General features: G+C 44.4%; 1 protein-coding gene across 2 annotated transcripts in view; it reads right to left on the bottom strand.

Annotated features, from left to right (window-relative positions):
- LOC126281863 (ras association domain-containing protein 10-like) overlaps positions 1–25577 on the bottom strand; it is a 1002113-nt gene that overhangs the window by 158074 nt on the left and 818462 nt on the right. For both annotated transcript variants that reach the window (XM_049981129.1, XM_049981130.1), the window contains one exon: positions 11502–11563. The gene's annotated coding sequence lies outside the window, so the exon portion shown is untranslated. The remainder of the gene's footprint in view (positions 1–11501; positions 11564–25577) is intronic.

Here is a 25577-nt window from a genome sequence, read left to right as displayed (position 1 = left end):
AATGAGTAGCGTCCACCCGTCATTTGTTATGATATCCACTCATTACAATATATGTTTTTATCATGATTTAGCAATGAATGCAGCACTCTCGCAATAGCTTCGTTTTGTGGCTCTACGCACTATGGGACTTAACATCTATGGTCATCAGTACCCTAGAACTTAGAACTACTTAAACCTAATTAACCTAAGGACATCACACAACACCCAGCCATCACGAGGCAGAGAAAATCCCTGACCCCGCCGGGAATCGAACCCGGGAATCCGGGCGTGGGAAGCGAGAACGCTACCGCACGACCACGAGATGCGGGCTACGTAAGGACATCACACACATCCATGCCCGAGGCAGGATTCGAACCTGCGACCGTAGCAGCAGCGCGGTCCCTGACTGAAGCCCCTAGAATCGCTCGGTCACAGCGGCCGGCAGCTTCATTTTGTAAGTGGTGGTTTATTCTAATCAAACTCTGTGGTTTGAGTTCAGGTTCCATTAACATGTTATTTTACATTTTTTTTTTACTTACTTTACATGTGGCGAGGGCCTTATCGACCACACGCCTGCTCTGTGAGTCTCTTCCGTTTCTTTCTGTCGAGTGCACTGTTTGTCCATTTGGCGTTGATGTCCATCTTGGCTATATCATCACGGATGTTATCTCGCTACCTATTCCTGGGCCTTCCTCTTCCTCTCGTTCCATCTATTGCTCTGCACAGTGCTATTCTACGCAGGCCGTTTCCCGTCTTTCTTTCTATATGGCCTAACCAGTAAAACTTTCTCTTAATACTCCATTTTTCCCTAACTCTCCATTCCATGTTATTTTCGTCATATACAAGTCCAAAAATTTTCCTGGCGTTTATCTTTTGAATATTCACAGTTTTTATTCAACTTTCCTTCTAAATAGTAGTGCGTCACATCCATATAAGGTTACCAGTATAACAGTCAACTGATACCATAGGATTTCGAAGTTAATTCTAAGCGCTGTTTTCTTTAAAATTTTGCTACAACTACAAAGTATTTCGTTTTCTGTTTCTAGACTGGCCTTTGTTTCTATATTCGTTCTATTTTTGTTACTATGAAGACTTTCTAAGCAGCTGAAGCGGTCAACTCTCTTGAAAGTGAATCCATCTACAGCAAAAGGTGTGTCACTTCGGAGTTTCTTATTTACGACCAGATATTATTATTATTTTTTCATTAACACGTAATCTTTTTTTCTCAGCGATTTTGTAATAATTTTGCAGCATTTTGATTAATTGATTAATTGTGTTTTGGAGCTACTTATTAATGCTACATAATTTGCTTGGGCAAGTCTAGTAATGTTCACATCCTGCAGGTACATCCCTTGTGGTTTAGTTTTAGTAAATTCTCTGCCGGTCTGTCTGAGACGAGGTTAAACAAAATAGGTGAAATGACGTCCGCTTGTTTGAGACCAGTGTATACCTTAAAATATTCTGTTTGTACTACGTAAAGTTTCGTCTACACATACTTGAACAAATCTGATTAACTCGGGGGCTATTTCAAATTCCCTCGGTATATTTAGCACTATCTTTCGGTGTGTGGTGTCATGATATGTAGACACGTGTGCTGAATTCCCACGCCTTTTCACTTATTGTAGAGTGAATAGGTACTGTAATGTAGATGTATTGTTGAGTAAACCGCATAATTGGTAGTCCTCAATTAGTTATTCAGTTAATGTGATCAGCCAGTTCAATAGGCAAACCGATAGGATTCTGTAAGTGACATTCAGTAAAGGAAGTCCTCTGTAGTTATCGCGGACAAGTGGATCATTCTTTTTAAACATGGAACATATAAGCGGGGTTTTCTAGTTTGTAGATATGAATCCTGTGTTTAAATACGTGCCGGCCGCGGTGGTCTCGCGGTTCTAGGCGCGTAGTCCGGAACCGTGCGACTGCTACGGTTGCAGGTTCGAATCCTGCCTCGCGCTTGGATGTGTGTGATGTCCTTAGGTTAGTTAGGTTTAAGTAGTTCTAAGTTCTAGGGGACTGATGACCACAGCAGTTGAGTCCCATAGTGCTCAGAGCCATTTTTATCAAATACGTTTCTATTAAATATTGTAGTTCTAATTGCAGTTGTGGTCCTTCATTCTTTAATTATTCATCGTATACCTGCTCTTCGCCACAAGCCTTGTCAGTCTTTAACTTCTTTATTGCTTGCTATATTTCGTTTACTGATGGGATGTTCACTTACACATGAGCTGTATCAGTTACTTGAAATTTAAAGTAAGACTTTGAATCACTGCTGTTCAGTATTTGTAAAAGTACGTCTTCCATATTTTTTGTATGTCGCTCTTGTTGGCCAGTATTTTCCCACGCTGCTCTTTTATGAATTTTTCCCATTTAGTAAAACTGTCCCCTTTTAGCGAACTGGCCATTTTAGTTATATATTCATATATCTGCCTTGCCCTGTGATGCTTGAAAACATCCTCTACTTCTCTTATCGTATGTTGTAGTACTCCATTGTCTCTTGTCTTAAGGTTCGTTGTGTTTCCTGGAGGTTTTTATAGTATCAGTACTTCTGTGTCATGTTGTTCCTTACTTGGGATCTTGACTCCATCTTTCCTCGCATTTAGATATAGAAGGTTTAATTTTTGTCAATAAATTAAATGGAAGGTGGGCGGAGGTTAATATGGCTGACGCTGGCGTTTTCATTAAGTCATCCTCGTTTTGTTGTTACTTAATAATGCGACGCAAAAGTATTCCTGTGCGACATTTTATCCACCTCGTTGGGGATGGGTTCTTGGTCTACAGACGCAAAATCTAGGGTGAGCCCAACTTACTTTCCTTGTAATAGCACCTTTCTTTTACTGGTTTTATTGCTTTTTAAAGCTCATTGGTTTCCACATACCAACCGAATTAAGGCATGCCATGTAAAATGCAACGCCATATTGGAAGCCCAGTCTTTGAAAGCGGAGTTGGTGACCAAATCGTGGAGCGCATTGCCCTTGAATGTCATTTAAGGAAGCATACTGGTCCTTTCATAGATGTTATCAAATACGACTCTTTCTGCATTAGACTGGCTGCTGTCCTTGGGCATCAAGCTTTAATGACTGCTATAACGTGCCATACCAAGTACTAACTATATTTATATTCTGGTCTACTGTACTTTATTTTATATAACATTAATTGTTGATTTCATTTGCAGACATGATTGTTGTTGTTTGGTACGCCCATAAAATTTAATTTTAAACTACTACTGTAAACAAGATGTATAATGCAACATTGCATAAAAATATGTTAAGACCATCATCTGTGTAAGTAATCATCGACAAAAGAGTATGTCAAACATTCTACCACAAATAAGAGTCAAGGATGAGTGCTGTAAACGTGGGCTACGTATATTTTCTCTATGTGTTTGAGCAAAAGTATATGTGCTTGTTTAGTTTTATGCTGCAATTGTGTAACGTACCAGGCGCAATTGATGTACTGGAAATACTGAAATCTATATTGATAAAATGTTCGTATAATACCTTCTGAGTTAAATCTATTCGGTCATGGGATGAGCCGTAACTTCCAGTACAATGATCGAAAACACACATTCATTTGTGATAGGACAAATAGATAATCAACCGTATAATATGGGCTGTAAATTACTGCAAGGAAGCTTTTGAACATAAATATGAAAATGTGGGCTCTATCAGTCACGAAGTATTGTATAAAGGTATAAATTGATTTCCCACTGACTGTCTTGTAGCCACAGTATTACAGTGTGTGGCACGTTACAGATTCGCACTCCGTTTCAAATGGTTTATTGGTTTTGGACAACAACTGTTTTTGAATTATTGATCAAATGGTTCAAATGATTCTGACCACTGTGGGACTTAACTTCTGAGGTCATCAGTCCCCTAGAACTTAGAACTACTTAAACCTAACTAATCTAAGGACATCACACACATCCATGCCCGAGGCAGGATTCAAACCTGATACCGTAGCGGTCGCGCGGATCCAGACTGTAGCGCCTAGAACCGCTCGGCCACCTAGGCCGGCGCAGTCCATTTCTTTATATTTTATTTCTCGAGTGGTCACTACAAACACAGAAGCGGCCTGCAGGGGACATGGGCTATTACATTGTGCAACAAACATCTTAGTAGATGTGACCAATAGTGCTATTCCTAGTTAAAGAAGTATCCGATGGCTTAATACGAGGGACAGCGGTATGTGGGCTGAAAAGGTGAGTAACCTGGAAGCTTTTGTAACTGTAGTCTGACGTAAGAGTTCCCTGAAATGACGTCGCTGTAAAAAGATATAAAGATAAGCTGTGCAGCACCACTGCTACCACATGCTGCAGAGTCTTCGTTTTACGAACAATACTAATTCACGCCTCTTTGCTGCAAAGTAGAGTTTTGTGCCATTCTGCGGTTCCGTCCTGACTACTTTATTCTTGGGGTGTTTTGTGTCAGCCCAACTTTCCCAGGGTCTTTCTGTACTCAGGAAATGTCAAAGTGGGAAGAAAAATTGTCGAGGGCGTTTTCGTTGCCACTGGAATTTGGAGTCGTGACGCGACCACTGAAACCGACAAACAATAGAGGCAAGTGTTTGCCAGCTCACGGAGCCTTTGTTAGCCTGCCAGACAATCGGGCGGCTGTCTCCTTGACGACACGAAGCGCTGCTGCTTAAAGTTGGCCCTCCATATGCTACGTGCGCGGCGCACTCTTTTAAAGCAGTATATGCTGTCAGCTGAACGTAAGACTGTACGTTTCAACCCTCTCTACGAATATACGCACGCCGCTCGTGGTAAACTAAGCGAAATGATGGAGGCCAGAATGAATCTTTCCCTACGAGGGTGCTGTTTTGAAACTTCATGAGATATTAAAATTGTGTGCCAAACCGGAACTCAGACTTGGAATTAAAATTTCGCGGACAGTGCTCTACTTTGTATTCGAGTCCTAGTCTGGTATATATTTATTATCTGATAGGAAGTTTCAAAACAGCGCTTACTACGCTGGAGAGCGAAAATTCCTTCTGGAAATAATTCCGAAGACCAGTGTTGCTGGTATCCAGGTTTTCGCAGTATGTACCGATTTCTATGGCTGTCCTGACTCTTCCCGGAAAGGCCTTACGCGTAATGACAATGTCCCGACTTCGGGGTAGGCCTAACAATTCGAAGTACAATGAGCATTCACTTGAAAAATGGTCTAGTAAGTTCCAAAATTACACTACTGGCCATTAAAATTGCTAACCAAAAAGAAATGCAGATGATAAACGGGTATTCATTGGACAAATATATTATACTAGAACTGACATGTGATTACATTTTCACGCAGTATGGGTGCATAGATCCTGAGAAATCAGTACCCAGAACAACGACCTCTGACCGTAACAACGGCCTTGATACGCCTGAGCATTGAGGCAAACAGAGCTTGCATGGCGTATACAGGTACAGCTGCCCATTCTGCTTCAACACGATGCCACAGTTCATCAAGAGTAGTGACTGCCGTATTATGACGAGCCAGTTGCTCGACCACCATTGACCAGACGTTTCCAATTGGTGAGAGATCTGGAGAATGTGCTGGCCAGGGCCGCGGTCGAACATTTTCTGTGTCCAGACAGGCCCGTATCTGCAACTTGCGGTCGTGCATTATCATACTGAAATGTAGGGTTTCGCAGGGATCGAATGAATGGTAGAGTCATGGGTCGTAACATATCTTAAATGTAACGTCCACTGTTTAAAGTGCCGTCAATGCGAACAAGAGGTGACCGAGACGTGTAACCAGTGGCACCCCATACCATCACGGCGGGTGATACGCCAGTATGGCGATGACGAATACATGCTTCCAATGTGCGTCCTCCGCGATGTCGCCAAACACGGGTGCGATCGTAATGATGCTGTAAACAGAACCTGGATTCATCCGAAAAGTGACGTGTTGCCATTCGTGCACCCAGGTTCGTCGCTGAGTAAACCATCGCAGGCGCTCCTGTCTGTGATGCAGCGTCAAGGGTAACAGCAGCCATGGTCTCCGAGCTGGTAGTTCATGCTACTGCAAACCTTGTCGAACTGTTCGTGCAGATGCTTGTTGTCTTGCAAACGTCCCCATCTGTTGACTCAGGGATCGAGACGTGGCTGCATAATCCGTTACAGCCATGCAGATAAGATGCCTGTCATCTCGACTGCTAGTGGTACGAGGCCGTTGGGTTCCAGCACGGCGTTCCGTATTACCCTCCTGAACCCACCGATTCCATATTCTGCTAACAGTCATTGGATATCGACCAACGCGAGCAACAATGTCGCGATAAGATAAATCGCAATCGCCATTGGGTACAATCCGACCTTCATCAAAGTCGGAAACGTGATGGTACGCATTTCTCCTCTTTACACGAGGCATCACAACAACGTTTCACAAGGCACATCCGGTCAACTGCTGTTTGTGTATGAGAAATCGGTTAGAAACATTCAGCATGTGAGCACGTTGTAGTTGTCGCCACCGGCGCCAACCTTGTGTGAATGCTCTGAAAAGCTAATCATTTGCATATCACAGCATCTTCCTCTTGTGGGTTAAATTTCGCGTCTGTAGCACGTCATCTTCGTGGTGCAGCAATTTTAATGGCCAGTAGTGTAATTTCTGAACGCATAGATGCCAATAACCGAGAAAGTATATAAATACCTCCACGCCAGTAAAGTTAACCCTTCCTGCATCTGCAACTATGCTTCTACTTAATAGCAAATCTGGTCTAATAGACTACGAATTATGCACACCCTTACAAAAGCCACATTTATTCACCTCATTTTGGCATAGTGGATCAAACTGTAGCAAGCCGGCCGCTGGTGGCCGAGCGGTTGTGGGGCTACAGTCTGGAACCGCGCGACCACTACGGTCTCAGGTCCGAATCCTGCCTCGGGCATGGATGTGTGTGTTGTCCTTAGGTTAGTTAGGTTAGAGTATTTATAAGTTCTAGGGGACTTATGACCTCAGCAGTTGAGTCCCATAGTGCTCAGAGCCATTTGAACCAAACTGTAGCAAAAGGATATAGGAAGGATGTACGCAAATATCAGTGTAAAAACTGAGAAGGAAATGACTCATTTTTTCCTACTTTCGCACACGGATGGCGATTCGGAACGCAAGACATGGTGATTTAATATAGCAGAAAAATATATCAGCGGGATATGATGGCTCCATCTCACTGTTGCCAATCGTTCAGATTGTAGGTCCCCGTTAGATTTGATTAGATTACTCTTAATATGTGTTTTACATTAACTAATTCGTCTTTGTATTTGTGAACTTGCAAACGTGATTTCATGTCCGACGTATTTTCAAAATTTTGTTGCAGGTTTTACAATCAGCATCAGTTCTATTGTATTGTTCGTTATTATTACGGTATTTGTAAAATAGCTGAATGCATTACTTCTAGGAGCCACGGCTCACTACACTGCCTTAGCGATTTACAGTATGCGCTGTAAGATAATCCACAAAAGGTACACTTCTCCAACTGCGAGCCAACACTTAAAACAAAAAAATCACTACGAATTGAACATCATGTACGACGTTTTAATTTATTACTTCTATACTAACTCTATTCACAACACGTTTCGCATTCAGTAACCACATATAGCACTGAATGTACCTGCAAAAATACCGGGTGATCAAAAAGTCAGTATAAATTTGAAAACTGAATAAATCACGGAATAATGTAGATAGAGAGATATAAATTGACACACATGCTTCCAATGACATGGGGTTTTATTAGAACCAAAAAATACAAAAGTTCAAAAAATGTCCGACAGAAGGCGCTTCATCTGATCAGAATAGCAATAATTAGCATAACAAAGCAAGATAAAGCAAAGATGATGTTCTTTACTGGAAATGCTCAATATGTCCACCATCATTCCTCAACAATAGCTGTAGTCGAAGACTAATGTTGTGAACAACATTGTAAAGCATGTCTGGAGTTATGGCGAGGCATTGGCGTAGGATGTTGTCTTTCAGCATCCCTAGAGATGTCGGTCGATCACGATACACTTGCGACTTCAGGTAACCCCAAAGCCAATAATCTCACGGACTGAGGTCTGGGGACCTGCGAGGCCAAGCATGACGAAAGTGGCGGCTGAACACACGATCATCACCAAACGACGCGCGCAAGAGATCTTTTACGCGTCTAGCATTATGGGGTGTTTCTTTTTTGTTCCAATAAGACCCCATTTCATTCCAAAGCATGTGTGTCAATTTTTACCTCTCTATCTACATTATTGCGTGGTTTATTAAGTTTTCAAATTTATAATGACTTTTTCATCACCCGGTATGTCATTGAGCAACATATAGTTCAGGAGATACGATGCCATAAACATTAAGCTGCGTGAAAATAACCCTGCAGGGCGAAATACACTAGGGATACAGGTAAAATGTATATAAAAATACATGTGAAATATGTTAAACATACGTGAAATATTTTGACATTGCGTACGCGGACAAATCCAATGGTACAAAGATCATCCTAAACCCCTGGAAGGATTTCAACGATATCTGGAACACATATTACGAGGGACATTCAGTAAATAATGCAACACTTTTTTTCTCGGCCAGTTTCGATTGGAAAAAAAAAATGCGGCACTTGTCATGTAATATTCCCGCTTTAGCCGCTACAGTTTGATGAAGTTCCGTTAGGTGGCGGCGCTGTACGTAACCTTCAAAATGGCGTCTGTAACGGAGGTGCGTTCCAAGCAGAGAGCTGCCTTTGAGTTTCCTTTGGTGGTAAACCGGAGCATCGCAGATACTAGTAGGCCCTTGTAGAGCGTCTGTGAAGATCTGGCAGTGAATAAAATCACGGTGGGCCGTTGGGCGAGGTGTCTGTCATCATGGCAGCGAGATCGAGCAAATCTCTCCAGTCTCCTGCGTGCCGGCTGGGTGCACACAGCTGTGACTGCTGCAGTGTTGGGGAGTTTAGCGAGTTCGTCGCCAAAAATATGCAAACGAACTTCTCCTTCCCCATGACAGTGCAAGGCCTCACACAAGTCCGCGCACCCCAGAGGAGATCACTAATTTTCATTTCACTGTTCTTTCTATCCACCATACTGACCGAATCTCACACCTTCCAACCTCCATCTGTCTGGCTCTGTAAAGGATTCAATCCGTACGAAGCAGTAGTGGATGATGGAGAAGCTGCTGATGCAGCTGTACGTTGGATACTGCGTCACCCGTAGAGTGGTATCATGTGGGGATACGTGCCCTCCCAGTGAGGTGGCGTAAGGCCGCCGCATTTATATCTACATCCATACTCCGCAAGCCACCTGATGGTGTGTGGCGGAGGGTACTTTCATTACCTCTATCGATTCTTCCTTCTATTCCATTGTTCGTGGAAAGAAAGATTGTCGGTATGCCTCTGTGTGTGCTCTAATCTCTCTGATTTTATCCTCATCCTCTCTTCGCGAGATATACGTAGGAGGGAGCTATATACTGCTTGACTCCTCTGTGAAGGTATGTTCTCGAAACTTCAACAAAAGCCCGTACCGCGCTACAGAGCGTCTCTCTTGCAGAGTGTTCCACTGGAGTTTATCTATCATCCCCGTAACGCTTTCGCGATTACTAAATGATCTTGCAACGAAGCGCGCTGCTCTCCGTTGGATCTTCTCTATCTCTTCTATGAACACTATCTGGCACAGATTCCTTACCGGTGGGCAGTATTCAAGCAGTGGGCGAACAAGTGTACTGTAAACTACTTCCCTTAGCGTGGATTGCGTTGAAAGAAGGGTTTTGTAGTAAAAACAGTAGGGAATAATATGGTGTATTGGGACCTGAATAAAATCAGCCTGCCTTCACAAAAAAAAGTGTTGCAATATTTACTCAGCGCCCCTTGTAGTTAATGATCTGGAAAGAAATACTTTGGGGATAAGAATGACCAGCTTCGTATCGGGGTTAGTGTGATAACATTGAGAGATAAGTTGGGAGGGGGAGATGGACAGACAGCGAAGGGGAAGGAGGAGGTGAATACAGACAAGGGGGAGGAAGACATGGGCAGAGACGGAGGGACAAATAGACAGGCGAGAGAGGAGGGAATGTGCAGACGAAGGGAAGAGGAAAATACCAACAGGGAGAAGGCGGAGAAGGAGATGGATAGTAAGAGGGGGTGGAGGATATGGACAGAGAGACGTATCATGTCGTTTCTGGAAACCCAGAATCTAATCTGTAGGAATCAACATGGATTCCGGAAACAGCGATCGTGTGAGACCCAACTCGCTTTATTTATCCATGAGACCCAGAAAATATTAGATATAGGCTCCCAGGTAGATGCCATTTTCCTTGACTTCTGGAAGAGCGTTCGATAAAGTTCCGCACTGTCACCTGATAAACAAAGTAAGAGCCTACGGAATAGCAGACCAGCTGTTTGGCTGGATTGAAGAACATGTTGTTCTCAATGGAGACACGTCTACAGACGTTAAAGTAACCTCTGGCGTGCCACAGGGGAGTGTTATGGGACCATTGCTTTTCACAATATATATAAATGACGTAGTAGATAGTGTCGGAAGTTCCATGCGGCTTTTCGCGGATGATTCTGTAGTATACAGAGACGTTGCAGCATTAGAAAATTGTAGCGAAATGCAGGAAGATCTGCAGCGGATAGGCACTTGGTGAAGGGACTGGCAACTGACCATTTACATAGACTAATGTAACGTATTGCGAATACAAAGCAAGAAGGATCCTTTATTGTATGATTATATGATAGCGGTACAACCACTGGTAACAGTTAATTCTGTAAAATATCTGGGTGTATGCGTGCGGAACGATTTGTAGTGGAATGATCTTATAAAATTAATTGTTGGTACGGCGGGTACCAGGTTGAGATTCATTGGGACAGTCCTTAGAAAATGTAGTCCATCAACAAAGGAGGTGGCTTACAAAACACTCGTTCGACCTATACTTGAGTATTGCTCATCAGTGTGGGATCCGTACCAGGTCGGGTTGACGGAGGAGATAGAGAAGATCTAAAGAAGAGCGGTGCGTTTCGTCACAGGGTTATTTGGTAACCGTGATAGCGTTACGAAGACGTTTAGCAAACACAAGTGGCAGACTCTGCAAGAGAGGCGCTCTGCATCGCGGTGTAGCTTGCTCGCCAGGTTTCGGGAGGGTGCGTTTCTGGATGGGGTATCGAATATATTGCTTTCCCCTACTTATACCTCCCGACGAGATCACGAATGTAAAATTAGACAGATTCGAGCGCGCACAGAGTCTTTGGTGACAGTCGTTCTTCCCCCGAACCATACGCGACTAGAACAGAAAAGGGAGGTGATGACAGTGGCGCGTAAAGTGTCCTCCGCCACACACCGTTGGGTGGCTTGAGGAGTATAAATGTAGATGTAGAAATGGAGAATGAGAGGGAAGGAGGAGATGCAATAACAGAAGATTGGAATAAATACATATCCGGGAAACTGGGTACTCAGCTAGTAAAGAAATAAAGTGTATCTCAAAACGAAAGAACAGACTACGCAGGAAAATCAGTTTCGAAAATAAATGTACCGTGATTGTGCACCCTATATGAAAAAAGACTACCACCCGAAGAGTACTCACCATGAGTAGAACGGCGGTTGCTCCGCGCTGGCGCGTCGCCCCGGGGTGTGACGTCAGCACATCTGAAACACAGGATACGGGGACCTTAGACTTCACCTTGTCGGCTGCACGACGACCGTAGAGATTAAGTACACGAAAAACTGTGCAGGCCGGCAGCCGGCCGCTGTTCTTGTAATGGGCGGCCGATTTCGTGAGTGCCGGGGAACAGTTAGGAAAACACTTCGTGACGGCGCGCCGTGTCGCGCTGCGCCGCCTGCTGGGACTCCGGTAAGGCACGACGCGGCGCTGCCTCGCCTCGCCTCGCCTCGACACGATGACGACTTCCTGGCGGGTCGCTGGTGCGGGCCTCCTCGCCGCCACTGTACTTCCTCGCAACTTTCAGGAGTGAAGAAACCTCGAATACGAAAGGAAGTGCACACACTTTATGCATGGTGGCTACAAAATTGTGCGATCGTGAGCTTCTACCTACTGTCGCCCCTACAGTTGTACACTGAGATTACAGAAGTCATGGGATACCTCCATTTACATTGCGGAGTGCAGCAACTCGACGTGGCAGAGACTCCGGTGGTTCGTAGCCCCTTGCAGAAATACTACGCCACACTGTCTCTACAGCCAATAAATGCGAAACTGTTGCCCATGTAGAATTTTGTGCACGAACTGATCTTTCGAGTATGCTGTTGTTGTGGACTTCAGTCCTGAGACTGGTTTGATGCTGCTCTCCATGCTACTCTATCCTGTGCAAGCTTCTTCACCTCCAAGTACCTACTGCAACCTGCATCCTTCTGAATCTGCTTAGTGTATTCATCTCACGGCCTCCCTCTACGATATTTACCCTCGACGCTGCCCTCCAATATTAAATTGGTAATCCCTTGATGCTTCAGAATATTCCCTATCAACCGATCCCTGCTTCTAGTCAAGTTGTGCCACAAACTCCTCTTCTCCCAAATCCTATTCAATACCTCCTCATTAGTTATGTGATCTACCTATCTAATCTTCAGCATTCTCCTGTAGCACCACATTTCAAAAGATTCTATTCTCTTCATGTCCAAACTATTCGTCGTCCATGTTTCACTTCCATACATGGCTACACTCCATACAAATACTTTCGGAAATGACTTCATGACACTTAAATCTATACTCGATATTAACAAATTTCTCTTCTATGAAACTCTTTCCTTGCCATTCCCAGTCTACATTTCATATCCTCTCTACTTCGACCATCATCAGTTATTTTGCTCCCCCAAATATCAAAATTCCTTTACTTCTTTAAGTGTCTCATTTCCTAATCTAATTCCCTCAGCATCACCTGACTTAATTCGTTTACATTCCATTATGCTCGTTTTGCTTTTGTTGATGTTCATCTTATATCCTCCTTTCAAGACATTCCGTTCAACTGCTCTTCCAAGTCCTTTGCGGTCTCTAATATTCCGCAAATATTCGATGGAATTCATGTCGGATGACCTATTTGGTCAAATTATTCGATCACACTGTCCAGAATGTTCTTCAAGCCAGTCGCGAACAGTTGGCCCGTTGACATGGCGCATTGTCATCCGCAAAAACGACATTGTTTTTTGGGAACATTAAGTCTATGAATGGCTGCAAATTGTCACCAAGCAGTCGAACATTACCGAGGACCCACTCAATTCCACGTAAATAAAGCCCACACCATTATGGAGCCACCACCAGCTACTAGCTCAATGCCTTGTTCACAAACAGTGTCCATGGCATCGTGGAGTCTGCTCCACACTCGAATCCTACCATTAGCTCTTACCAACTGAAATCGGCACACATCTGACCAGACCACGGTTTTCCAGTATTCGAAAATCTAACCGATATGGTCACGAGCCCTGGAGAGGCACTTCAGGCGCTATCGTACTGTTAGCAAAGGCACTCGCGTCAGTCTTCTGCAGCCAAGCCCATTGATACCAAATTTCACCGCACAATCCTAACTGTTACGCTGGTCGCGTTGACGGCCGGTGTGGCCGAGCGGTTGTAGGCGCTACAGTCTGGAACCGCGCTACCGCTACGGTCGCAGGTTCGAATCCTGCCTCGGATATGCATGTGTGTGATGTCCTTAGGTTAGTTTGGTTTAAGTAGTTCTAAGTTCTAGGGGACTAATGATCTCAGAAGTTAAGTCCCATAGTGCTCAGGGCCATTTGAACCATTTTACGCTGGTCGCACATCCCACATTGATTTCTGCGGTTACTTCATAGTGTTTCTTGTCCGTAAGCACTGACATCTATACAAAACGCCGCCGCCGTCGGCCACTACGTTGTTCGTGATGAGAAGTAATGCCTGAAATATGGTATTCTCGGCACACTCTTGACACTGTGGACCCCGGAAAATTGAATTCCCTAACGATTTCCTACATTGAAAGTCCCATGCGACTATCTCCAACTAGCATTCCGCTTTCGGAGTCTATTAGTTCCCGTCGTGTGGCCATTATAACGTCGGAAACCTTTTTCACATAAATCATCTGAGAAGAAATGACAGCTCCGCCAATGCACTTCGCTTTTATTCCTTGCTTACCCGGTACTACAGCCATCTGTATGTGTGCACGTCGCTATCCCATGTCTTTTGTTACCCCAGTGTGAAACTATTGTAAGCTACCGTAGACTATTATAAGTGAGCGTAGACTACGGTAATTTTCCTTGTAGCATTGGTCAGTTAAGATGGTAAACGCGTTATCTGTACGTTAAATGTGTTGCATACCGATCGGGCGTTATATCATTTCGATCGCTTCGTTTGTGTATGCGACCAGCATCTTACTAGATTCTCCTAGAAGCCGGAAGCGGTGAACCGGCTAGAAATTGATTTATGGTGTACAGAGAGCCGTGTGACGTACGGAAGATTTTTGTTCTACGTGTTCACCCACCTGTCGTTTACTTAAACAGTTTTTATAATAAAATTGGAGTAGGCAATTTTGAATTCAGGTTTTATTTGAAAACGGTTGATGTCTAACCCGAAACCGAGGGGTGTTGTTGTAAAAATTTAAAAAAATAATAAATAGAGATTTCTCACATATCTCTAGAAAATGCGATTTCTTGAAAAAATGTAAAAAAGAAAAAAAGAACAACAAAAGCATACCAAACATAGCTTTAATACCTCGTCGAGCTAATATAAAACTTGTTTCTGCTACTCATAAAGAACTTCCACATTTCTCATGAATACCAGAAAACTCTTGCATTTGATCGTAATGAGAACAAAACAGCAACAATAATTATATAGATTTCTTCATATTTGTGCATATCATCTACCTATACCAAAAGAAATTTCTTTGGATATATAAAAACGCAGATGTTACGTGATTGACTACTTTTTATTACTTATGAAATGCAGCTTATACACTAAAGAGCCAAAGAAACTGGCGCACCTGCCTAATAGCCTGTAGGGCCCCCGCAAGCACGCAGAAGTGCTGCAACACGACGTGGCACAGACTCGACTAATGTCTCATGTACTTCTGGAGGGAACTGACACCATGAATCCTGCAGGGGTGTCGATAAATTCATAAGGATATGAGGGGGTGGAGATCTCTTCTGAACAGCAGGCTGCAAGGCATCATAGATATGCACAATAATGTTCATGTCTGGGAAGTTTTGTGGGGAGCTTGGAGGCCACCGTAAGTGTTTAAACTTAGAAGAGCCACTCTGCAGCAATTGTGGACGTGTTGGGTGTAGCACTGTCCTGCTGGAATTGCCCAAGTCCGTCGGAATGCACAATGGACATGAATGGATGCACATGATCAGACAAGGTGCTTACGTACGTGTTACCTGTCAGAGTCGTATCTAGACGTATCTCGCGTTCCATATCACTCCAACTGCACACACCCCACATCATTACAGTTTGAACAGGCCGCTGCTGACATGCAGCGCCCATGGATTCATGAGGTCATCTCCATACCGTTAGACGTCCATCCGCTCGATACAATTCTAAACGAGACTCGTCCGACCAGGCAACATGTTTCCAGTCATCAACACTCCAATGTCGGTGTTGACGGGGTCAGGCGAGTCGTAAAGTCTTGTCTCGTGCAGCCATCAAGGCTACAGGAGTGGCCTTTCGGCTCCGAAAGCTCATATCGATGATGTTTCGTTGAATAGTTCGCACGCTGACATTGGTCCCATTCTTGCAGGATCTTTCTCCGGCCGCAGCGACGTCGGAGATTTGATGTTTTACCGCGTTCCTGATATTTACGTTATACTCGTGAAGTGCTCGTACGGAAAAATCCCCACTTCATCGCTACCTCGGAGGTACAGTGTCCCATTGCTCGTGCGCCGACTATGGCACGACGTTCAAACACACTTAAATCTTGATAACCTGCCATTGAAGCAGCAGAAACCGAATCTAACAACTGCGTCAGACTCATGTCTTGTATAAGAGTTGCCGACCGCAGTGCCGTGTATTTTAATACGCGTGTCTATACCAGTTTCTTTGGCGCTTCAGTGTAATTTGTAAGAAACAGAAATGGTCCAACACTGAACGAAGTGCGGTTCTAATTATGTGTAAAACAAAGAAACAGACAAAAAACAAAAGAGAAGTCGTGGGCGCTCTGTTTCACTCTCACGCATTCATTTATGTGTCTTTCCCTACCACCGCTAGCAATACCACGGGTAATCCTACCATTTGGTACGTCATTTACGTATTGTTTCCAAAACCACCGAACCATAGTTTTGATCGAGCCAAAGTGTAGTTATTAGTACTGGTGGTAAAAAATTAAACTATAGACGATCGAAAATTATTCAGTTAGGAGTGAAACACTCACGCAGGGTGACAAGTTTGTTTCGTCAAAGGAATCTCCACTTCTTTTCCCTGAACTTTTGTTGTATATACTGTAAGTTTTAGTGCAGTGTTCCATTTTATTGTGAGTTTACGTTTTGTCTGTGTACAAAATATAAGATGATTCTTGAAAAGAAGGGAACACTGGCCAAACTTGTTACTTATTTACAGAATTGCCGTAGGCACAGGTTTCGAATCGACATGTTTATCTTCAGACCACAACCTCCGGGATTAACCTAGCACGCCTCTCGTCAGACCTAAATACTCAACTTATACCAGACACTACTGATGTAGTGCCCGAGCTCATCATTAGCTTCATTACTTGCGGAAACTCACCGATTGCCGCAAGAGTTTGAGTTTGATGCGCGATGCGCAAGTACACTGTAGGTATCTTAGGCTTTGATCGCCGTAGTTATTGGACATATTCAAAAGGAAAGATGCCACGTATATATGTATTTAACAATTTTCATAGAAATTGTTAGCCGTTAACATTGCTATACTGGGAAGGATATCAAATAACGAAATTTTACCTTACAGTGCTTATGGAGTACAGTAGGACAGGCGGAAAAATTCTCCTATCGTAAAAAAAAAAAGGAATATCTTCTTCGTTAAAAGACTCCAGCAAAAAAAATGGCGGATCATCTGCTTCAGTCCTCATTCCGCCTTCCTCACCAAAAATTTTGGCATGCGGACGTATTCACGTTCTTTTAATACAAAACATTCTAAATCCTTTTAGCCAGTCACTCTTTGTAGTGAAGCCTTCGTACTCAGCATCTCTCGCTCACTGCACCTGTCTATACATGTATGTCTCCCACTGTCTCCCTTTTGTGCCATAGTGCTGCAGTATATCCTACCGTCTCCTCTCTCACTTACAATGTTCGCACTGCCACCCCTAGGCAGCTCAAACACTCGTGGGGGTCCAACTTAATTTTTCCCTACACCTTTGGACCAAAATTCGCCCTCCCCTTCACCTTCGTGTTAAAGTTCACCGATCTGGGAGGGTCCAAGTCTCTCAAACGTACGTATGGTCTCCAGTCATCAGCATTTTTTTATATCCACTGACTCCTCTCTCTTTTCGTCACACTGCTTCCATCTCGATCTGTCTCTTTACTGCCATTGTTTCTTACTAACCACCAATATTTCCTCTCTCTCTGTCTCCCATTACTATCGCCTCCATCCAACACTCTTTCTCTTTCACTGCCATTTCCTCTCTCTAACCATCACTGTCTTCTCTCTCTTCCAGCGTCACTGTCTCTCTGCTACTTTTACCACAAAAAGCGCGAATGTGCTCAAATACCAAAATTTTTGGTGATCAAGACGGAATGAGGCAGCTGATTCCACACTTTTGTGTTAGAGTATTTTAAATATGAAAATATTCGCTTTTTTCGCCCCCCCCCCCCCCGGACCCGGAGCATTTTCCTGCTGGTTCCCTTTCTTTTCAAAGGGTTTGCTACTTATATAAAATGGGTTCCACAGGTCAGTAAAGTTTTGACAGTTTATTTACACACTTAGACAACCCGCCAGGTTATCCAAGAGTGCTAGCGCGCTGTTTTCCGGTGTCGGGTAGGTGCGCCGGCCCCGGATCGAATCCGCCCGGTGGATTAACGACGACGGCCAGTGTGCGGGCCAGCCTGGGTGTGGTTTTTAGGCGGTTTTCCACATCCTATTAGGTGAACACTGGGTTGGTCCCCATGTCCCGCCTCAGTTCCACGACTCACATTGACACTATTTCACAATTTACAATAGACTCAGACAACTGGGGCACACTAATTCCGTCCTGGGGGGTACGGGGTGGCAGCACGAAGGGCATCCGGCCACCCCTTACAATTAATGCCAAATCCGGTTAGCCATGGCTGTCCCTGCGTAACTGAGGGACAAGGCGCAAGCGATAGACAGATAGAATTTACATACTTCCACACATTTATATACTTGATACATATAAACGACAAAATAATTACGCATAATATGAGGTTAATGAGCTGTGCTCACTGTCGATTCTTCATCCTCATCAATAGCATTTGGCTGCATCTTTGGTGACCACGAAGCAACAACCTTCCTGGCTCTCGCTAGTGGGCGTGCACGCGACCGCCAACGGTGACTTAACACCGAACTACTTTGCTCTTGGTCAGTTTCGTCTTGCCGCTAGCTGGGAACGAAGTTCATGAGCAGCCACAAGAGGTCGTTGTATATGGCTGCAAACCGACGACCATTTCCCAGCATAGCGCTGTGATGGACTGGTAACCTCAATTGCCTCAAAGACACGACGCTCGAGTTCCAACACGGCCTTCGTTCGCCTTTTCTGCTTGGTCCGTGTGTATACGGACAGAGTGGAGCAGCGGACGCATAAGGATTTGTTTGGTGAGCTGCTTGCTTGGTCCTGTGGCGTGCTTGTGCTCAGTGGTTAAGCGTACTCACTTCCAAGGGCGGCGTAACGGTAGCGGAATTTTTTTGAGCCAACTGAACTGGTCTGTGTTGGACATACGGACGGGTACATAAGTATACTCAACGAGATGAAGTTGTTAGTGGTTTTGTTAAGCATGATCCACATGAGTCTTTCAGGCTCTAAATCGTTGATACTCATTTTTTAATCTGTCGTTCATTTGTCGAAATATTGTTTAGACTGAAAAAAACATTTTTGAGTGAAATTTCATATGCCCAATAATAGTCGCTTAAATTTATTGTGTAATGTGGGCATTTTCTTGAGGTTTATGATTATTAAAAGATATTGTTGATTGTGTAGTGAGGGCTTTGAAGTTCAGTATTTTGGGGACAGCTATTCGTGCAAGCTGGAGCTCCATTTCGTACTTATAAGTTGTATTGCGCCCACTTGTTCTTATAGTCTTTAGTTATGACGGCTCAGAGGCTGATCTGGGTGGATTCTTAAACTTTTTGAATGCTGCTTCTCATCAACACGTCTTTTCCTGTTTTAGTATTGATTGTCTGTAACAGATTGAACGAGGGGCAGCGAAGACTACTACTAAATAAATTTCACCTTTACTTACCTCCTATAATTATGTATTGATAGCTCAATGTTTTCAAATTATTGCTGGTTTACTTAAATACGGTTTCAACGGAGAATTATTTTTGCTGAATCACTAACTACCATTATAGAAATTCTAATTTTTAAAATTTTCTTGCGTTTTAGGAGACATTCATCTTTTCGCCATAAGCAAGCGTTTTATAGTAGAAAGCAAAGTGGAGTATCTGAATTTTTATGGCAATTAATTTTAACTGATGTTTTCATATAAATATTATTTCGGGAGCAAATTTCAGGTTTTACTTCCCAACGCCTTACCGCTGCCAGTTCTCGCTAACTGCCTCATTTCATTTAACACAGAAGCGTTTCCTTCAAAATTTTTCTGGAAAACGACCAACTTATTATTAGTATCTAAAAAAAGGTAAAAATATTATTAGAAATACTTCACTGAATTTACGGTCTTTCTAGTTCTACATAACTACTGGCAGTCATTCTACGTTCTTTTCAGGCATATGTGACTGCTGTACCATTTTGGGCATATTTGTGCCCATATACAGAGACAGCGCGTCATAAAGTTTTCTTGGTGAAAAAACGTTGACTATAACCATAGTTTAGTGACCTCAGATCCTTTTCTATGACACTAGAATTGTTGCCTTGTGTTCATTACGTCAATTAAAATTACGTACGCTCCTCAGACACGCATATTTTACGTGCATAAGTAAGGTAATTTTGAACTTCTGGATCTCGATAACGGATAATAATATCAAAAACGTTTGAAGGTGCACGGAGAACATCACCTTAAAAACAAATGGTAAAAATTTCGGCCGTCTGCCACGAATAGAAATGATAGAAGTGGACATCACAATTGGTACTTTTCGTACCAAATAATCATGGTGTTTTTGGGTTTGCTCAGGGACCGTCCATAAACAGTTGGCGCTTTTATGAGTCGTCTAAGGTCCACATTAGACAATGCTGTTCTCAATTTGTATGGGCTGGCGGAAGCATGTAATGCTTAAACTCTGACCCTGTACTGTCGGGTAGTTACAGTATGCACGTTCTGCCGATAGGTACGTTGTATAAATGCCTGCTAGGCCAAAGACTATCCGAAACATTTGACCCTTCATCTCTGTCATCAACAGAATCCGAGATATGGCCCCTGAAAAATCGCGAGGGATTATGAAACATACTGGGACAGTGCATTGTCGTGCACGGACCAACGACTACGTCATCTAATATGAAGGTGCGTGCACACGATGCGAAATTTAATACACTGAGTGGCCACGTGTAGTAGCGACGACGCCTCTAACCCGACTGGTCATCAAGTCTACAGCACTATGCTGAAGGGCGTTAGTCGTGGTGACTGGCGGGTGGTGGTCGAGTGTCATGCAACAAATGGCTGCTGAAGAGAAAAGAAAAAAAGATCAGACAAAGGCGAGGCGAGTGATGAGTAAAGCCTGACACAAGTGAGGTGTTCCAAATACGCTCATTCTCATGAATTATGGATAACTGTAGAATGTGGTGCCAAGCAACGTGGCACTACTGGAAACTGGCGCTAATAGCATAGGCACATAGGGAACACACACGACACAGATGTGTGAGCCCACGGTATTGGTAATAAGATGAGAAAACTGTTCCGAAACACATGTACCCTGACATGAATATGGAATATGATCACCATGCACACGTACACAGGCCGCACAACGGGTTGGCATTCTCTGAATCAGGTGGTCGAGCAGCTGCTGGGTTATAGCCTCCCACTCTTGCACCAGTGCCTGTCGGAGCTCCTGAAGTGTCTCAGGGGTTTGAAGACGTGCAGCAATAAGTCGACCGAGAGCATCCCAGACGTGCTCGATCGGGCTTAGGTCTGGAGAACAGGCAGGCCACTCCATTCTCCTGATATCTTGTGTTTCAAGGTACTCCTCCTCCATGGCAGCTCGGTGGGGCAGTCAGTTATCATCCATCAGGAGGAAGGTGAGACCCACTGCACCCCTGAAAAGGCGGACATACTGGTGCAAAATGATGTCCCGACACACCCAACCTGTTGCAGTTCCTCTGTCAAAGACTTCTAGGGGTGTACGTTCACCAATCATAATGCCACCCCACATCATCAAACCTCATCATCATACAGGTCCCTTTAAAAGACATTAAGGGGTCGGTATTTGGTTCCTGGTTCACGCCAGATGAAAATCCAGCGAGAGTCACTGTTCAGACTACACCTGGGCTAGTCCGTGAACATAACCTGGGACGATTGTTCCAATGGCCATGTACACCAGGCTTTACGGGCTTTCCTGTGACCAGCGGTCAGTGGAATGGACCTTGCAGGTCTCCGGGCGAATAAACCAGGTCTGCTCAGTCGTCTATAGACTGTGTGTCTGGAGACAACTGTTCCAGTGGCTGCGAGCAAGGCTACCTGCAGTACTCCGTGGCCGTCTGCGGGCACTGATGGTGAGATATCGGTCTTCTTGTGGTGTTGTACACTGTAGACGTATCGTACTGTAGCGCCTGGACACGTTTCCTGTCTGCTGGAATCGTTGCCATGATCTTGAGATCACACTTTGTAGCACACGGAGGGCCCGTGATACGGCCTGCTGTGTTTGACCAGCCTCCAGTCGCCCTAGTATTCTATCCCTCATAACGTCATCAATATGTGTTCTTTGAGCCATTTTCAACACACAGTCACCATTACACGCGTTTGAAAACGTCTGCACACTTGCTCGTTGCACCGTACTCTGGCATGCATCAACACACCTCTGCATATGTGGACTGCTGAGAGCGCCACCGTGCGACGACCGCAGGTCAAATGTACCGCATGGTCACATACCGAGGTGATTTAAACCCGCAAACCGCCCACCAGAGCGTTGTTTCATCATGTATCAGCATTATCCTTAACTTATGGGCATGGGTGTGTAAGACACTCTTCTGCGTTACTTCAGAAAATAATTATTAACATTCTGAATTGATACTAACTGTAATGTAATTTTTGCATTTTACATGTTAGTACTTTTGTTAATATATCCTATCTTCGTAAACAGAGGTAACTGAACTACATTCAACAATATTGGGCATATCAGAAAGAGAAAAAAAGAACGCATAACGTTAGTACATTAATACTGGTGTGACATAGCATTTACTTTTCCTGCTATGTCGGTTTGCCTCGTTAGCAACCTGATGTATCTTAAATTGTACACAGCCTACAATAACGCATAACCGTCAAAAAAAGATTAGTCAGGTGTAACAATTGGAGCCAATCTGTATATTCTCGTCTGTTTGCTACAACGTACTCATAAATTTTATTTCAGCTCTCTGGAGGTTAAATACCGCCAGGGCCACTTTTTGTATTCCTTACATACTGAATGGCACCTGTGCCCCATTGACAGAATCTCGGATGTTGTTCAGGAACTTTCTCCAACTGGTTTGTTATTAGAGCCCTGTGGCTTCCATTGGCTCGTCACCACGAAATAGCAGTGCCTATGTTATTAAGAAGTGTGAAGCAGTGATCCTTCGGACTTGGATGCATTCTTCGTATTTCTTAGTAACACAAGCAATACTATTGAGTATTTATTCGCCAGTACCAGACCCTCGACTCTCAATAAACATTGCTGGAATAACGTACGAGTACGGGTTGTGACGCTTGCATGACGACATATGACAGTTTGGTTCACGCGGTGACTTATGCACGGATAGCTGAAGCGGTTCCCTATGCTGATGGCGTCATGTTGGCTCCGGAGAACAAGTTTGATCTCCAGCACAAAACACAAGAGGGGAACGACCGACTCGCGTGATATGGCCTGCGGCTCAACGGAAAGAAAACTAAGTACATGACATCATATCCATGAGGAGTTGGGACGATCAAGAATATCAAAATATTAGTAACTCGGTTCTACAATCCCTTGCGATGGTCAACTTACAGACGAGGTCAACGCAAGGACGCAAGCAGCCTGGATGAAGAGACGAACGACAGCAGGCGTCGCCTGCGATTGCCGGATTAAAGATCATTCTGAAGTCAAAGATCTACCGGACTGTTGTTACTTGTCCTGTTGCTCTCTACCAAATGGATTTCCCTGGCTGGAAAGCATGCTCCGCAACAGCTGATCGTTCCGTTTCTCCTCTTCTACAATTTCCCTTGTGCTCTTCCAAACGTTTAGAAACAGTTCTTTTAGTGGTACCCACACAAACACTAATGATGAACGGATATTCGTCCGCCGAAATAAAACGTGCGTTGAGGCAGCCACTCAGAAATAATATTGAAGTACAGGCTACTGCAAAATCTAAGGTTTCCCTGCCGTTTGTTAAAAATGTAACGTAAAGAATAAGGGAGGATCTTGACGAAGCGGAATTTTACCGTAATTTACAAGCCCACCAGGAAGATACAAGAATACCTTAAGCCTGCCAAGGACGCTCGCAAACCGTTGGAAAAATCTGGAGTGTATAGGATCCCATGCAGCTGTGGAGACGAAACGTTGGGAATTGACACAGAATTCATCAACCGACCACGGCATAACAGCCCGGATAATTATAGTGGACATCATCCCTAAGGGCACCACCACCACTTGTGCCCAGCCAAACAAAGACCATTCAGTTAATGGGGCGGACCATACAATAAAAACAACAGGTAAATATAACAGAGAATTTAGTCACCAATAGTATATTTTCCTTCACTGTTTACAGCAGTCAGCTAACCCTGGGGTAACTTGTCGATTCCGCGACTGTACCAATCACGTAGCTTTGTTCGGAGCGCATTTACATCCGCAAAGGAAGTTTCTTGAAGGCTGTTCGATAGAGACCGGAGAAAGTGGAAATCTGAGGGCGCAAGATCAGGTGAATAAGGTGCGTGCGGAATGACTTCCCAACCCAACCCCTGTATGGAGCTTTCTGTCAGTCTACAGGAATGCGGCCTGGCGTTGTCGTGGAGCGGCGTCATTTCGCCCAGTCTTCCTGGTCGTTGTTCTTGGATTGCGTCTCCAAGACGTCTTAGTTGTAGACAATAAATGTCAGCGGTGATGGTTACACCTCAGGGAAGCAATTCGAAGTACACCACACTTTCGCTGTTCCACTATATGCACTACATTACCTTTTTTTGGATGCGCTCAAGTCTTTGTACGGGGAGTTGCTGCTTCCTTTTGGCCCAACATTCCCTTCTATCCCTTACGTTAGCATAAAGTCATCATTTCGCTTCACCAGTAACAACACAGGATGGGAATGGTCGGTGTTTTGAAAACGTCAGTGCAATTGGCCGCTGTCCACCGCCGTCGATCGCCGTTGCCATCGCTCAGTGGAGGCCGGGTGGTACACATCTTGGTGACCCAATTGATGGGAGCAAGCAGACGATGCCGTACCAGCCAGATTTTTGAACCTGAATGCAAATTTCGCACGATGGTGAAATGATCACAGTTCATCACATTTGCCTATTGTCGAGTACAATTATGTGAAGCATTGTGGATTAATGAGTTTAGACCATCTTCATCAAATCTCAAAGGTCTTCATAAACGTGGAGAGTCACTAATGTCCTCCCTAAAACGAGACCGTCGTTTCCATGCAATGCTCTGTTCGGTGGAATTATCACCACACACAGCACGAATGTTTCTGGCTGCCTCCGATGCTGCCACCTCTCTACTGAACTGAAACGGAAGAATATGTTGGCAATGTTCCGAAATGTCTACTTGACACTCCATTTTCTACCGTCCCCAGCTCCACCCACTAACTCCAAATGACAAAATGACAATATATAATCTGAAATAGCGACAGTGAGCTTCAAATTAAAGATGACGATAAATAAGCTCGTGGCAACCTGAATACCGACATGCGAAACAAAAACTCTACGAACTTATGCGCCAACCTAAAATAACGAAAGGTCGTCGCCAGTTGTCAGTGCAACTCCACAGGCGGATCGGACGATTTCATTCGCAGCAGTTGGCAGCGCGAGCAGATGCTGAGTCAGTTCGGCTGTGGCGCGGCCGGAACCAATGCCTATTACCGCCGAGCGGCGCGACTGAGTGTGGTTCCAGACGGATCGCCTGCGGCAGCCGACGCCGCCTCCTACGATGCAGATGGTCGGCGCCTTCGCGGAACAATTACACGTGCGAACCGCGGCAGCTGTCAGTGCCGCCAGCTGCTTTCCAGATCGTGCGTAATTGCTTTTCGGGATTGCTTCCTCGCCTACCACTACCGTGCTGCAGATCTGTGAACGCGGCACCTAACGATTGAGCAAGTCCTTCTTTCTTCAGCTGGCATTCTGCATCTGCATTTCGTAAGGGTGTTCTCTACCTCCCTCTCTCCCAACCCCCCTCTCTCTCCCTCTATTTCTCTCTTTCTCTCCCCCTCTCTCC

The sequence above is a fragment of the Schistocerca gregaria genome, chromosome 7 (assembly GCF_023897955.1).
Source record: "Schistocerca gregaria isolate iqSchGreg1 chromosome 7, iqSchGreg1.2, whole genome shotgun sequence".
In the NCBI taxonomy this organism is placed as follows: Eukaryota; Metazoa; Arthropoda; class Insecta; order Orthoptera; family Acrididae; genus Schistocerca; species Schistocerca gregaria.
Note: the sequence above shows the minus strand (reverse complement) of the source record. Positions and strands in the feature narration are given on the sequence as shown.